Source organism: Corvus cornix, chromosome 26, assembly GCF_000738735.6.
Source record: "Corvus cornix cornix isolate S_Up_H32 chromosome 26, ASM73873v5, whole genome shotgun sequence".
NCBI classification, from domain to species: domain Eukaryota; kingdom Metazoa; phylum Chordata; class Aves; order Passeriformes; family Corvidae; genus Corvus; species Corvus cornix.
Genome location: NC_046354.1, coordinates 5031288 through 5044893, shown reverse-complemented (window position 1 = coordinate 5044893; position 13606 = coordinate 5031288). Strand labels below are relative to the sequence as shown.

Here is a 13606-nt window from a genome sequence, read left to right as displayed (position 1 = left end):
TCGCAGAGGGGCTGGGCACAGACTCGGGCCATGGGATCGCAGAGGGGCTGGGCACAGACATGGATCACAGCATCGCAGCAGGGCTGGGCACAGACACGGGCCATGGCATCAAAGAGGGGCTGGGCACAGACACGGGCCATGGCATCAAAGAGGGGCTGGGCACAGGCCATGGCATCGCAGCAGCCCCGTCAGGGACCGGGGCACAGTCAGGCAGCCAGGCCACAGCACAGCCCCGCTCGCTGCCGACGCAGACACATCAAACCGCAGCTACAAAGGCTTGAAATGCAAAATGCAGACACATGATGAGACAGTCCCCACCATTTGAACCAAACCCCTGCCCAGCCCAACAGCTGTCCCCAGCCATGGACTCGACGATGGGATCGCGACAGGCGAGGTTGCGCTGGCTCCTGGCTTGGGCAGAGAGCGTGAGCCACCCATCGCATCCCACCCACGGCACTCAGCCCCTGCCCGAGAACGTGGGAGCGGAGCAGCTGGACCTGCACTGACACTGCTCCTCTTCAGGGCTGTCAGTGGATGCACTGGCTGCAGGAAGCTGGGGGCTCCCAGGGGACTCATGGAGAAAGGAGTCTGGAGCCAAGCACCATGCAAATAGTTCTCATTAGTGCTAATGACTGCACAGCTCTCGTCCCCGGGTGCTCCATAAACACAGCTATTAATTCCTTCAAACCACATCCCTGGCAAGCCACATCGAGACCTGAGCAGCTGCTGTGTGGATTGGGACTCAGAATCATGGAATCTCCTGAGCTGGAAAGGACCCACCAGGATCACCCAGTCCAACCCCTGGCCCTGCAGACAGCCCCAAATCCCACCCTGGGCATCCCTGGCAGTGCTGTCCAAACGCTCCTGGAGCTCTGGCAGCCTTGGGGCTGTGCCCATTCATTCCCTGGGGAGCCTGGGCAGTGCCCAGCACCCTCGGGGAAAGAACCTTTCCCTGATCTCCAGCCTGACCCTGCCCTGGCACAGCTCCACGCCTGAGTCACCACTCCTCACCCACCCAGCCAGTGGCACACAAAGCCCAGGAGGGCCCAACCCCTGGGCTGTGTTTGGGGGCACAGGGTGTCCCTGGCAGGGCAGGCAGTGCACAGGCACCCCCTCACCCCCTCACAGCAGAGGCATGGGAACAGCTCTGTGCCTCTGTGGATATATTTAGCTCAGCAGCCACAATAAAAAGCAGCTTCTGATGTGCTCAGTCCCAGACTCATTCCTGTCGCCTTCCCAGGGTTCCACCCTCCTCCAGAAAAATTATCCCTGACTTTAATTACTTTTGGAACAAGATGATGTGCTTCCCCCATCCCCACCCTAGACATGCACAGCAACTGCGGCCCCAGGGAATGGGCAGAGGAACCAACTGGAGCTACAATACGTTTGGGAATTTTTTTCCTGTCAGGAGAAAAGAGAGCAGGTTTTCAGCAAAGTATTTCTTTGTCTCTCCACTCTCCCTCCACTCCCTCCAGAGGGTTAAATACCTGCAAGGGGGGTTTGCAGCAGCATGAGAAGCAGCACTGGAGGGGTGTGCACACATGAATTTTCCACAGGGCATTTAGGAACTCACTTTGAGCCTGGCCATGCTGGGCTGTTCCAGTGTCCATACACCAACATCTGCCCCACTCCCATTCCCCAAACCTCACTGCCCAACCAGCTCCAAGCACCCAAGAGACCCATTCCTCACCCTGGCTCTCCCAGCCAGGGGACCTGTGAGGCTGGAGAGGACCCAGTGTGCCAATACCCGGAGTGCTCCCCCATGCCATCCTGTCCTGGCTCCCCAGCGTGAGAGGCATGGGAGATGCAGGAACCCCCCCAAGAAGGTCTTGCTCTTCAGGCAATTGCCCGAGCATCACCCAGGGATGTCCCTGGGAGCTGCTGCCAGCTGGTGGACAAATACTACAGACTCTGCTATGAGAGTGGGATGAGTGGAGCAAGAGAGCAAGGACAGGCACCAGCTGCCAAAACTCGTGTGGGAAAGCACAGAGACATCACAAAGCATCATGGGGGTCTTATGTGGCCACCAGGAGACATCTCAGAGGGTTTCTCTAGGCCAGTGCAGCTGCTCCTCCTGCTCCCCAGTGTGCAACTGGCCCAGCTCTCCTGTACCAGAGTGTGGCACCCCTGCCCTCTCAGGAAGCCCACCAGGCTGGGCACTGGGCAACATGAGACTCTGGTTGGGTTAGGGAGGTGTTCACATGTAGTTCCAAGTCATGCCCAGGCACCATGACACCTCCTCCAAACATGGAATCATGGAATTGTTTAGGTTGAAAAAGTTCTCGAAGATCATTGAGTCCAACCATTCCCCCAGCTCTGCCATACTCACCACTAACCCACGTCCCCTGGTGCCACACCCACACATCTTTTGGACACTCTCAGGGATGGCGACTCCACCACTGCCCTGGGCACCCTGTGCCTGACCACCCTTTCAGGGAAGAAATTTTTCCCTATATCCAACCTAAACCTCCCCAGGACAACTTGAGGCCGTTTCCTCTTGTCCTGTCACTTTTTACCTGGGAGCAGAGCTCAACCTGGCTCCATGCTCCTGTCAGGGAGTTATAGAGAGCAAGAAGGTCCCCTCTGACCCTCCTTTTCTCCAGGCTGAGCCCCCCCCAGTTCCCTCAGTCCCTCCCGGTGCTCCAGACCCTTTTCTAGCCCCACTCCCTTCTCTGGACATGCCCCTTCTCCAGCCCCTCAATCTCTTTCTTGTGAGGGTTCCAAGGCTGCCCTCAGGAATGGAGGTGCCTCAGCAGTGCCCAGCTCAGAGGGATGAGTCCTAAGGCTGGTACAAGCCAGGTCACCTTCTTGGCCACCTGGGCACACCTGGGCTCATGTTCAGCCACCACTGACCAGCATCCCCCAGGTCCTTTCCTGCCAGCAGCTTTCCAGCCAAACATGACAACCACCTACAGAGCCAGCCCGGGCTCTCTCCTTGGCCCTGTTCTCAACCCCTGCTGGTGACACTGTGGGAGGTTGCAGTGCTGCCATCCTCTGCCTCAGCTTCCCATGTTCTCCCACAGATGAGCAACTTTGGTGGCCATAAAGTCACCATCTGAGTGTGTTCTGGCACTCCTTGTCCCTGCCACACCAAAGAAGATCCTGGCCACATGCTGTCTGTTCATAGGTCCAGAAGAACTGGGTGTGATGCTGTCAGGGTCAAACCTGTGAGTGATGGAGATGCTCCCTCACCCGCCAGCCAACCTGCTCCGCACCCAGACATGAGCCCCCAGCCCTGAGCACAGCTTGTGCCAACCAATGGGACCCACAGCAGAGCCAAACGCATTGGGGTGCCCTGGCCTACAGGACTGGGACACCCACCGAGAGCCTTGCTGCCCTCCTGAGGGTCCATGGCACAGGCTCCTGTGGTTATGTGGCCCTTAGGAACCTCGCTGCCAAGCACAGCCAAAATTAACCAGCAGTTAATTAACCAGTGGGGTGCTGCCTTCCACCCTCCAGCTTGGCAGGAGTGACCCAAGCCCCAGCTCTCCCAGCCAGTCCGTGCCCAGCCAGCCCCACACTGGCACTGGTGACCACTTGTGCCCTAAGTGGCTGTGGGGAGGATACAGCCTGTCCTGAGGCCAGCAAGGTGCTCAGTGCTCATCTCCCTCCCGCCCACATGAACACACTGGCCTCAGCACAGGCAGCACCCCAGGAAGGAGAGAGCCAGCAGGACCACACCAACCCCCACCCCCTCAGCTCCCCCCGAAGGGACGGTGACAAGGAATGGAGAGCCAGGACAGAGCTGCACGCTCCCAGCCAAATGCTCCTGCCAGGAAAACCTTCCCAGGCACCCCGTCCCCCAGGCAGGAGGTGGATGGATGAGCACACAGAGGAGCAGGTGGGGGTGCAGAAAATCCCTCCCCAGCCAGCAGCTCCCGCTGGGCATCTCAGCAGGAGCCTGATCCAGCCTCAGCATCCACAGCCATCAGCACGAGCTGTGCTGTGCGTGCCAGGAGAGCCGCAGCCACACAGGGACACACACAAAGGGGACCTCGGCTGGAGCGTCTCCACTGCTCCCCTTCCCATCCCTGCCAGGCTGGCAGGCTCTGAAAGCGCTGTCTCCATGGCTGAGCTGCCAGGGAGACCGAGCATCTGGGAAGAGGGCGGGGAGCGGGTCCTGCACCCCGAGGAGCAGGAGCTGAGGGGCAGGAGCTTCGGCAGGCACAAAGGGTGAGCTGTTCTGCACCGCTGCCCTGTGCCAGGCCTGGGGGAGCGGAGGAGGGGCTGGGAGCCAAGTGCCAGGTGGGCACTGTGAGGCAGCTCCACAGGCAGGGTCAGCCTGGGGTCCCTGATCGCAGCAGGCACAGCCTCCCGGGGAGGGAGCTGCCCATCCCAGCATCTCAAGCCCTACAAGAGGCCAGGGGATGGGGTTGACCACACCAGGCACAGCCAGTGTCCCCACTGCAGGGCTGCACACACCACCAGCCTCCTGCACTCCGAAGGGAGGCTGTCTCCTCGCACGGGACAGCACAGTTTGGCTGATGGGGACTGCTGGGTTCATGTCCTCCTCACCCAACTGCCTCACCTTCCTGTCTCCCAGCCCACCACCATGGCAGCCCCAAGGGGCTCGGAGCATCCTTGGCCCCCAGCACTTTGCCAAAGCCATGGCAGCACCCTCCCACAGCCCTCCAGCACAGAGCCAGAGCCACGACAGCCGCATCCCACCAAACTGCCTGTGGGCACATGCTGATGCCATGAAGATTTTTGCCTTTTCTTTTATACCCCTGTTATACCTTTTTACAACTTCTGTACTCTCAGTGCTTTTTCCCTACATTCTTGGCCTTGTTTGTCAACCTAAGAGACTCAACATTTTAGAAGCTTCGTAGCTAGGGATCAGTGTGCCCCAGACCCCAAGGTCCTCTCCAGAACACACTCTGTAAACCAAGATAGAACCATCCAGGGGAAGGCTCCTTGGGGAGGGGGGGCTCACTTGAGCCTCTCATTGGGGAATCTTTGATAGATCTGCTAATTAGTAAAATCTATAATGTTATACCCAATGTTGGGAGGGGAGGGGGACAGAGACACAGAGACAGACTCGGCGGGGTGCATCTCGATGCACATGACCTGGATGTGTGCACCTAAGGATCCTTAAAAATAAATACCAAGGTAAAATCCCTTTTCCCCTTCTAACCGTGTATGCCTCTTGATTTTAAGACCAGGAAAAGGCATCATGCCAGGCCATGCCATCCTGCTGGGACACAGCTGCCCTGGCACAGAGACAGAGGGACCCAGACCCATCACCCAGGATCACCCACATCACACAGGGGCTGTTGCACCTTCCAGGGAACCTGAGCACACACACCCTCCAACATTTCCCAGCTCTGTCAGGGGTCTGTAGGGCAGCTGCTCACAGACTGGGGGGGTCACAAAGAGTTCCTGTCCCTCTGAGACCTCTCTGCAAGCCGCCTGCAAACCCTACAAAGAGCTGTTCCTCTTCCCTCCCAAGGAGGCTGCCCAGCCAGGAAGGGCTGGCTGCCCAGGGAGCAGAGCCAGAGAGCTGGAGAGTGATGGGTGGAAGAGCTCCATGGGACTTTCCCTCTCTGTGCCAGGCCTCAGATGCTCATAGCCACGACCTCTTGTCCACTTTGCCTGCAGAGGGGCAAGGCTGCCCACTGCGATGCTGGGGAAGCACTGCCCCTCACCCAGCCACAGGCACCAGCTGCCGTGGGCTGGCAGAGGCTGGAGCTGGCAGACCCCACCAGGGCACAGCCCAGCTCTGTGAGCCTGTCAGAGCAGCTGGGCTGGGCAAGCCCAGACAGCACCTGGCTCTTCTCCCCGCACTGCCTGCACACATTCTGCTCCCTTCTCTGTTCCCACATCACCTGTGCTCACCCCACTCCCCACATCATCTGCCTTCACCCCATTTCCCCTCCCCACACGACCCTGCACTCATCCCACTCGCACGCCCACATCCCCTCTGCTTGCCCTGCTCCCATCCCCACTCCTCCCATGCCCCATCTCTGCTCCCTCTGCCACTGGCTCCCTCCAGCCTCCCCAGCTCAGAGCTGCAGCAGCACCAGCCCAGCAGCCCAGCCCTGCACACAGCTCCCCGTGCACCTCACTCTCCTCTGCCCCAAGCCTGCCCCCCACACTTTGCTGCTGCCCTGTCAATCCCACCAAGCAGCCCAGGTCAGCCAGGAGGAGCAGCTCTCACATCCTCTGATGCTCTCCCAGGACATCTCATGGGTCTTGGACAGCCCAGGCACCACAGACCCAGCAGGTGAGGTGGGGTGTGGCACATGGGGTGCAGCACGGCAGTGTGGGGGGCACTCAGCTTGGCCAAGCAGCTCCCCAGGGCAGGATCAGAACAACGTTCTCCAGGTTTTCCCACATCTCCAGGCCAACACAGCAAGCATGCCTGGGGCTGCCTGCCCTCACCAGTGGCTCCCCAGGCCCAGATCCCATGGGGGAATCTTCCCCCTTGCCTGGGGAAGGATCTCCCAGCCCCATTCCCCCTGAGCATGGGGGCCCGGGGGAGCGCTGGCTGCCAAGGGCTGGCTCTCTGCACACAGGTTATATTGGACACAAACCAAGACAAAGTTCAGCATTTAATTACCACGGCAGGGAAGTGGCTCAGCAATCAGAGAAAATTGAATCAGGCTCCCCAGAGACTGCCAGGTCTGGTCAGCAAATGGTCCAATTAAGAGATAAAGCCAGGCACCTCCCAGCAGAAGCAAGCACAGCACAGAGCCCCCCATGCCACTGTGTCCCCATCAGACCCTACCGAGGCAGGGGGTGCCACAGCCAGCACGACTGGATCAGCACTGGGCAGCCTGGGGACACCCCATAGAGCTGGGGTGCACCCAGAGGCCCACTGGGCACAGCTCAAAGGGGGGACATGCCTCCACACCACATCCATCCCCCAAGGAAGCCATCCCAATGCCACCCAGCCTGCTCCCCTGCAGGGCAAGCCCCGCTGCCTTGGACCCCAGAGCCCCCCGGGGCTCCCCCTAATCCTACCACTCCAGACTTTCCCAGGCTTAGGGAAACCTTTAAATCAGGCCCTGGCAGGCAGCATGTGCTGCTCATTAGCTCTGGCAGGAGCACGAGGCTCTGAGCTGCACCATCTGCTCTGCGCTGAACCCATCGTGGCGCAGGGATGTGCTGCCTGCACAGGCCAGCACTGGGGACACCCAGCCCTTGGCAGCAGGCATGGACCAGCAGGGGCCAGGGGATGCATGGGATCGTTCTCTGCTCAGCCCAGAGGGGAGCAGGAGCCAGCCCAGTTTGGGATCTCCCTGGACTCCACCTTCAGCCCCATAAGTGACTGATGATACCTCCAGCTCCTCCCACGAGGATGTTTGCAAACAACAGACCCAGGACAGTCACCTGTAAAGCGGTGCAGTGTCACAAGACCCCAGGTGGGGTGGGAAACACACGTGTGACAGCACACACGATGTGACACATGCCCCAGCAGGGCCCCCACTCCCCTCCAGCCATGCAGGAACGGCCCCAAAACCACTGGCTCAGCAGCAGTATCAGCAATTAACAGGGAGTTAAAAGGAAACCATTGTTCACCGGTAGACCCTGGGCCTGATCGGCCATCAGCCTGATCCTGCGAAGCACAGACATCCCTGTGGAGACAGACAGACACATTTCCCCACCCAGCTCTGCACCCCAGTACTGAGGCTCCCATTTCCTCCCAAGTCAGTGAATCACATCCACAGGATCTCGCCCTTCCCCAGGTGCCCCTGCAAGGTCCCCACGTCCCACTTCCACCCCAGTACCAGTATGGTGTGCCCATACTGGAGATCAGGCTGCCCTAAAGCCAGCACGCTGGCAGCCCCCAGTGCACTCTGACTGCCACTGGGAAACAACAACCTGACCTTGGCAGAAGATACCACAGCCCACGGGGAACGCCAGAGCAAATTTGCTTGTCTTGCCCACAAGATGCAGGAGTAGATGGCACAAAAGGGATGCCTCTCCAACCCCTCCCCAAAATACAAATAAATGCCAAGCCCTTGGCCAGCAGGATGGGGATGCTGTGAAGCACCCAGGAGCAAACCCAGTCCCTCACCTGGGCAAGGAACAGGGAATGTTTTGACCTAATGTCTCCCTCAGGGAGGTGCAGCCTGAGATAATGGATGAGCAGAGACCTCAGCACCACGGACCCAGAGACCCCCTCCCCCATGGAGGGGCTGGGTTGTGCTTTCCAGCCCTGCAACGTTGGGCCAGGGAACTCAATGCTTGAAGGCTTAGAGGAAGAGGAGAAGCAGCAGTTCCGCTCCCTGCCAGCATCAGCCAGCATCCCAGACCAGAGCAGGGATGGAGACACCTCGCTCTGCCAAATTTGGGCATGGGCAGTGGGCAGGAAGGTGTCCACAGCCCCACACAGTTACATGGGGCAGGTGGACCATGGACGGGGAGCTTGGCACCAGGCTCCACTACAGCAAGCTGTGACAAGAAATCATCCCCACCCACGTCAGGCTCCAAGGAGCTGCAGAGCAGGGAAAGGGACTGCACTGGAATCCCCAGGTCCTCGGGCCCGGCTCTGAAGCCTCACTTGGCAATGGGGGTAATGACTGTACGGCATCCGTATGGAAAGGGACAGACTCCAGGCAAGGTGAGGCAGCCTCCACTCACACAGCAGTGCGGTGCCAGTGGGGACACAAGCACGTACCAGGGCAGCACTGGACCGGCTCCTGCTCTGCCCAGAGAGGGAAGGGGTGGTGGGCAGGTGGCCAGTCACTGTCCCTTCCACCAAGGCAAAGTAAAACCCATCAGCAGCTGACCAGGGTGCAGAGTCACCCCCTGCAGACTGATCTCCTGCAGCAGATCCCAGCGGCAGCTGCCCTCACAATCCACCACATCCCAAATCTGGCGGCTGTTTAACCAGTGGCACGGAGTGTTTTGACAGCCTCCAGCAGGAAATAGCCCTGTGGGACCACCGGGGCCAGCCCCCCACCCCCAGCGGGAACAGCAGTACAGCCACTGGCCAGGCCTGGCTCCGTGGTTCACGTCGGGCTCGCAGGGGCTATCACCTTCCCTCTCCTGGGGCCAGGAGCCATGTTCCTGACAGCTTTGTTTGGGGCTTCATCCGCAATTTTCTCCTGCCTCCAATTTCACTGCTGAGGCAGCAGCTGGCTCCGTCCTCTGGCTGATCCTTGGGAGGCCCTGGCCTCCCAAGCTCCTGAGGCTCCACGGTGCTCAGTTAAATCCCCTGCCGATGGGTGATGTGTGCAGGCACCAAAAGCCTCCCCAAGCAGCTTTGCTGTGGGCGATGGCGCATCCGGCGGGACCGCGGGGCGCAGCCCTGCTCCCCCCTCGCACCGTCCCCATCCCCTTTCTGACATTTCCGCTGTAAAAGCCGATTGAGAGCCTGATTGAAGCCAGGCACAGAACGCCCTGCACCCACACACCTGGGCTCAGCACTGCCCCAGAGCCCGGGCAGTCCCTGCCCTCCGCGGTCCCCGACACCTCCCTCCAGGCTGGGCAGCCGCTGCCTCGCCGCTCTCTGAACAGCAGCCCCGAGCCACAGCAGGCTGGGAACCCACAAAGCGAAAGCAAAGAGCAGCAGCTCCTCTGGGTGGGTTCAGCCCAGCAGCAAAACAGTCACAGAATGGGGCAGGGGCCGCTGCCAGGGCTGAGTTGCCCTCAGTAGGCGCAAAGGGTGGAGAGAAAGGGGCTGGGGTGCCCACACCGGTGGTCTGCCAGCCCAGCACCCTGAGGATACAGCAGCCTCCTGAGATCTTTCCTTCCGGGGATCAGGGCTGCCCCCTGACCCTGCAGACGGGAGACAGAGCACCCCAGGGCTGTGCCCAACACCAGGATGGGCTGCTCCCCTCCCCCTTCCCCTTCCCTACCCCTCCCCCTCCAGGAGACAGTCACATCCCATGCCTTGGGGTAGAATTGATTGCCTTATCTCTCCCTGCACGGCCCTGTGACAGCTGAGCAAAGCCAGCCCCACACCAGCAAAGCTGGCAGGAGACAGTGCCCCCCAGGACCACACAAAGGGGCTCCAAGCTACAGCAGCAGCAGCAGGTGACGGTGGGCAGCAGGTACCAGGGCTGCAGCCTCCCTCTCCCCACTGGAGCCCTTGGGCAGCACAGACGCTGGCACGAGTTGGGTTCATACCACCTTTCCAGCTGGACCCAAATCCATCCCAGAGAGCTGATGTGGAAGGGCTACAACTTCACTTCCTCGGGGACTGACCCCAGCTGGTTCCAGACACTTTGGATTCACAGAAAGCATCCCAGCAGGCAGAGAGCCCCAGCCGTGTGGCAGTAGAGATGCCAGGACCCTGGCAGGGCTGGAGCCCAGCTGATCCCACCACCAGGCCTTTGCCAGCTCAGCCACTTGGCCGAAGCACTCCCAGGGGTGCCCGATGATGAGGGGAGGGGGGACTCCGAGGAGGAGCTGGGAGTCACTCCCCGAGGCATGAGCCAGCAGCGGGATGTTGGCGTGGACCACAGAGCATCGCAGCAGGGGCGTCTGCGAGAGCAGCAGAGCACTGGAGGTTGCAGAGTTTAAATAAACTTGAAATACGACTCAACTTCCTTCCCCAATTTCACAAGCTCCGTTTCCTGCGTCTCTGCAGTGGGCCAGGCATGCTCAGTGCCAGGGGCAGCTCTGGCACAGGGGATGCCCCTGTCTCTCTCCGATGAGCCTGCCAGTTTGGAGGTGCCCTCAGGGAGCAGCTCTGCAGCCAGCCAGGCCACTCAGGCCTCCAGCCAAGGAGTTTAATGGTTTCTGGGGTCAATACATGCCATCAGCCCTTCCTGACACTGCAAAACTACTGGGCTGAGCTCTGCTTCCTGCAGCCAGCACAGCGAGTCGCACTCCCCGGCTCACTGTGGCTGCAGGAGCTGCAGCACCTGTCTGCAGTCTTGGAGGGGGCTGTGGGGAGAGGGGCTGCCGAGCCTCAAGGCACAAACCTCAAATTTCTGTCCCAAGCCTCAAACCAAGGCTGTGCTCCTAGACAGAGGGCAGGAGTGGGGAGCTGCGGCGCTGGCTGCATTGCAGCCACCCGCTTGAAGGTCACCTCCAAGAAGGAAGCAGCGGCTGCTGTCTGAGGAGGGGTGGCCCCCAGGCCCTGCTCAGCACCATTCTGGCAGGACGCAGCTTCCTGCTGAGGCCGCTGCCCTGGCGCAGGGCACGCGGGCACGGCCTGACTGCGGTGCCAGCTCGGCCCTGCCGGTCCTTCCCCGCCCGTGGAGCCACAAGCCACACTTGGGGGTAAGGGGCAAGCAAAGGCAGACCCTGCTGGCAGGGAGGGCAAGGGCCGGGGCAGGATCCAGCCCTGCCCTTGCAGACAGTGCAGGTCTGAGCTGCAGGTACAAGGTATAGGAACAAATCAGCCCCTGGGCCAGGAGGAGCTGCTGGGCCTGCATTTCCTTCTGCTGACAGCAGCGCTGCCGCAGGTACCGGCCATTTCCCTCCCAGCACGTGGGAAGCCTAAATAATGTCACCGCAGCACAACTGGGGGCTCAGCACCCGGGTTCTTTGGAGCCCAGCACAAATGGGGCAGATGAGGGCCTCGAGGAGAAGATGGGAGCCTGTAAGGCTGAGAGTGAAACACCACAGCATCGCTCCTGCCTTCCCCTGCCACACCAAGACAATCAGCAGGAACTGGGGCACACAGATCCAGCATCTCTGTTCAACTGTCCCTACTCCTCCCACCCTAAGGGCTCTGTGGGACCACAGAGATGGGTCCTGATGGCTCTGGCACCTCTTGACATCAGCTGGATCATCCCCAGCTGTTTGACCCCAGCAAATAACAGTGCATTCCACCAACACCACCCAGTGTCCACCAACACTTCCCAGTGTCCTTGGCTCTTCCCCAGGTCCCACCTTGCTCCCACCAGCAGCACAGACACAGAGACCCCAAAGAAACAGCACAGCTGGCCCATTCATGTTATTAACAAGGGACAAAGGGGGAGCTTTGATCCGTGTCCTGCTGCATCCCAGAAACATTCAATCCCCCCCATGCTCTGATGGCTGAGAGAGGTGGGATCTGGGGCAGGTTTACTTCAAGGGTCTTAGAGAATCCTGCAGCCTGGCTGCTCCACCAGCAGGGTGTCACCAGCACCGACAAAGGAAAACCTCGCTCTGCTCCAAGTCCAGGACAGGAGGGGATCCAGCCCCAGCCCCCCGGGGCTGCTGTGGCAGAAAAGGTGGGTGGTCTGCAGGGAGAACAGTTCAGCCCTTGCACACTCAGCTCAGCATCAGAGCCACCTTGCTGCACGGCGACCTGACGGCTTTGTTTTGCAGCCTCCTTGTTCCCAGCCTTGCTCCTTTGTCCTCCCGACTCACCTCCACCACCACATCCCCCCATCTGCCCAGCTCTCACCAGCTGCACTGAGCGGGATGTTGGCTCACTCCCTCAAGGGAGGGGTGGAAGAGGGTTGGACCTCTCCCCCCTCCCTGGTTCCTCACCATGACCACTCCAGCCCCACTGCAATGCTGCATACCCCAGTCGCCTCCCGGCTGCGATCCCCTGCCCCAGCACCAGCCAGCCCAGGACCCCACTGCCGGAAGGGACCTGAGGGATTAGGAGAGCCCAGCAGAAACGACTCCACAGCCGCCATCCCGCGGGGCACCCACCCCATCTCCAGGATGATGTTAAAAGGCATCATCTCGAGAGAATGCAGGATGGAGACGGGAAGAGTCTGGCCAGGAGGAAATCTCCACCCCCAGCGACGGCATTAACTCGATTCCCAGGTCAGTGTCCTGGCACAGCCACTCGATCTTGGCACAGCCCTCCCTGCCCCTGTGCAGGCACCCCAGCAGCAGCCGCAGCAGGAGCTGCCGTCACTCCTGCAGCTCCCCCATCCTTCACAGCCAAAGCCCGGCCTCGACCCTCGGCCTCTCGAGAGGAGAATGGCAAAAAAATCCCCTCCGGCTGCTCCCAGGGCGAGCGGACTGGAAGGGCAGGGGGGCCGGGAGGTGTGGTGGTGCACACACGCGTGCACACGCACACAGCCCTGCACATCGGCGTGCACACGCACACACAGCCCCACACCCACCCGCTCTCCCTCCATCACTGCCGCTGCACCAGCAGCATCTTTTGTGCTCCCGCTCCGACCAGGCAGGGCGCGGGCAGTGCCCTCCGAGCCCCGCGCAGTCCCCGCAGCCACCAGCCCTCTCCTGCCCGTGCCGGGGGCACAGGGGACAGACGGGGGGAGGCACGGCGTGCCCGGCCGGGTGGGACGGGCTGCGGGGCCGGGCTCCCGCGGGGTCCGATCCGCTCCCACGCCACGGGCGCGGCAGATGCGACTGCCCCGGCACAGGCACGGGGTGAGCGGGGACCGGCCGGTCCCTTCCCCCGCGTGACGGCGGCTCTGCCGCGACAGGGTCCCGGCCCGGGCAGGGTCCGGCATTGCCGGAATCCGCAATTGCCGGAATCCCGCTCCGTGGGATTCAGATCCCCTCCTTCCCCGGGGACTCCTTCCTCCCGAGGGGCAGGGAGCGGCAGAGCCCCTCCGCCCGTACGGCGCGCACCGGCCCGGGCATGGCGCTCACAAAGACGAGGGTGACACTGGGGGGTGTCACCCGTTCCTGCGGGGCTCGGCCTCGCCCGGCCCACGCCCCCCGAGCTCCCGCAGCCCCCCGAGCCCCGGCGGGCTCAGAGGCAGCCAGCAGCTCCTCTGTGAGGTGCGGGTCT

The 13606-nt window shown here is 61.2% G+C and overlaps 1 protein-coding gene across 5 annotated transcripts in view; it reads right to left on the bottom strand.

Moving 5' to 3' along the window:
* Positions 1-13606, bottom strand: part of KIF21B (kinesin family member 21B) — a 47936-nt gene that overhangs the window by 33678 nt on the left and 652 nt on the right. The window lies entirely within an intron of this gene.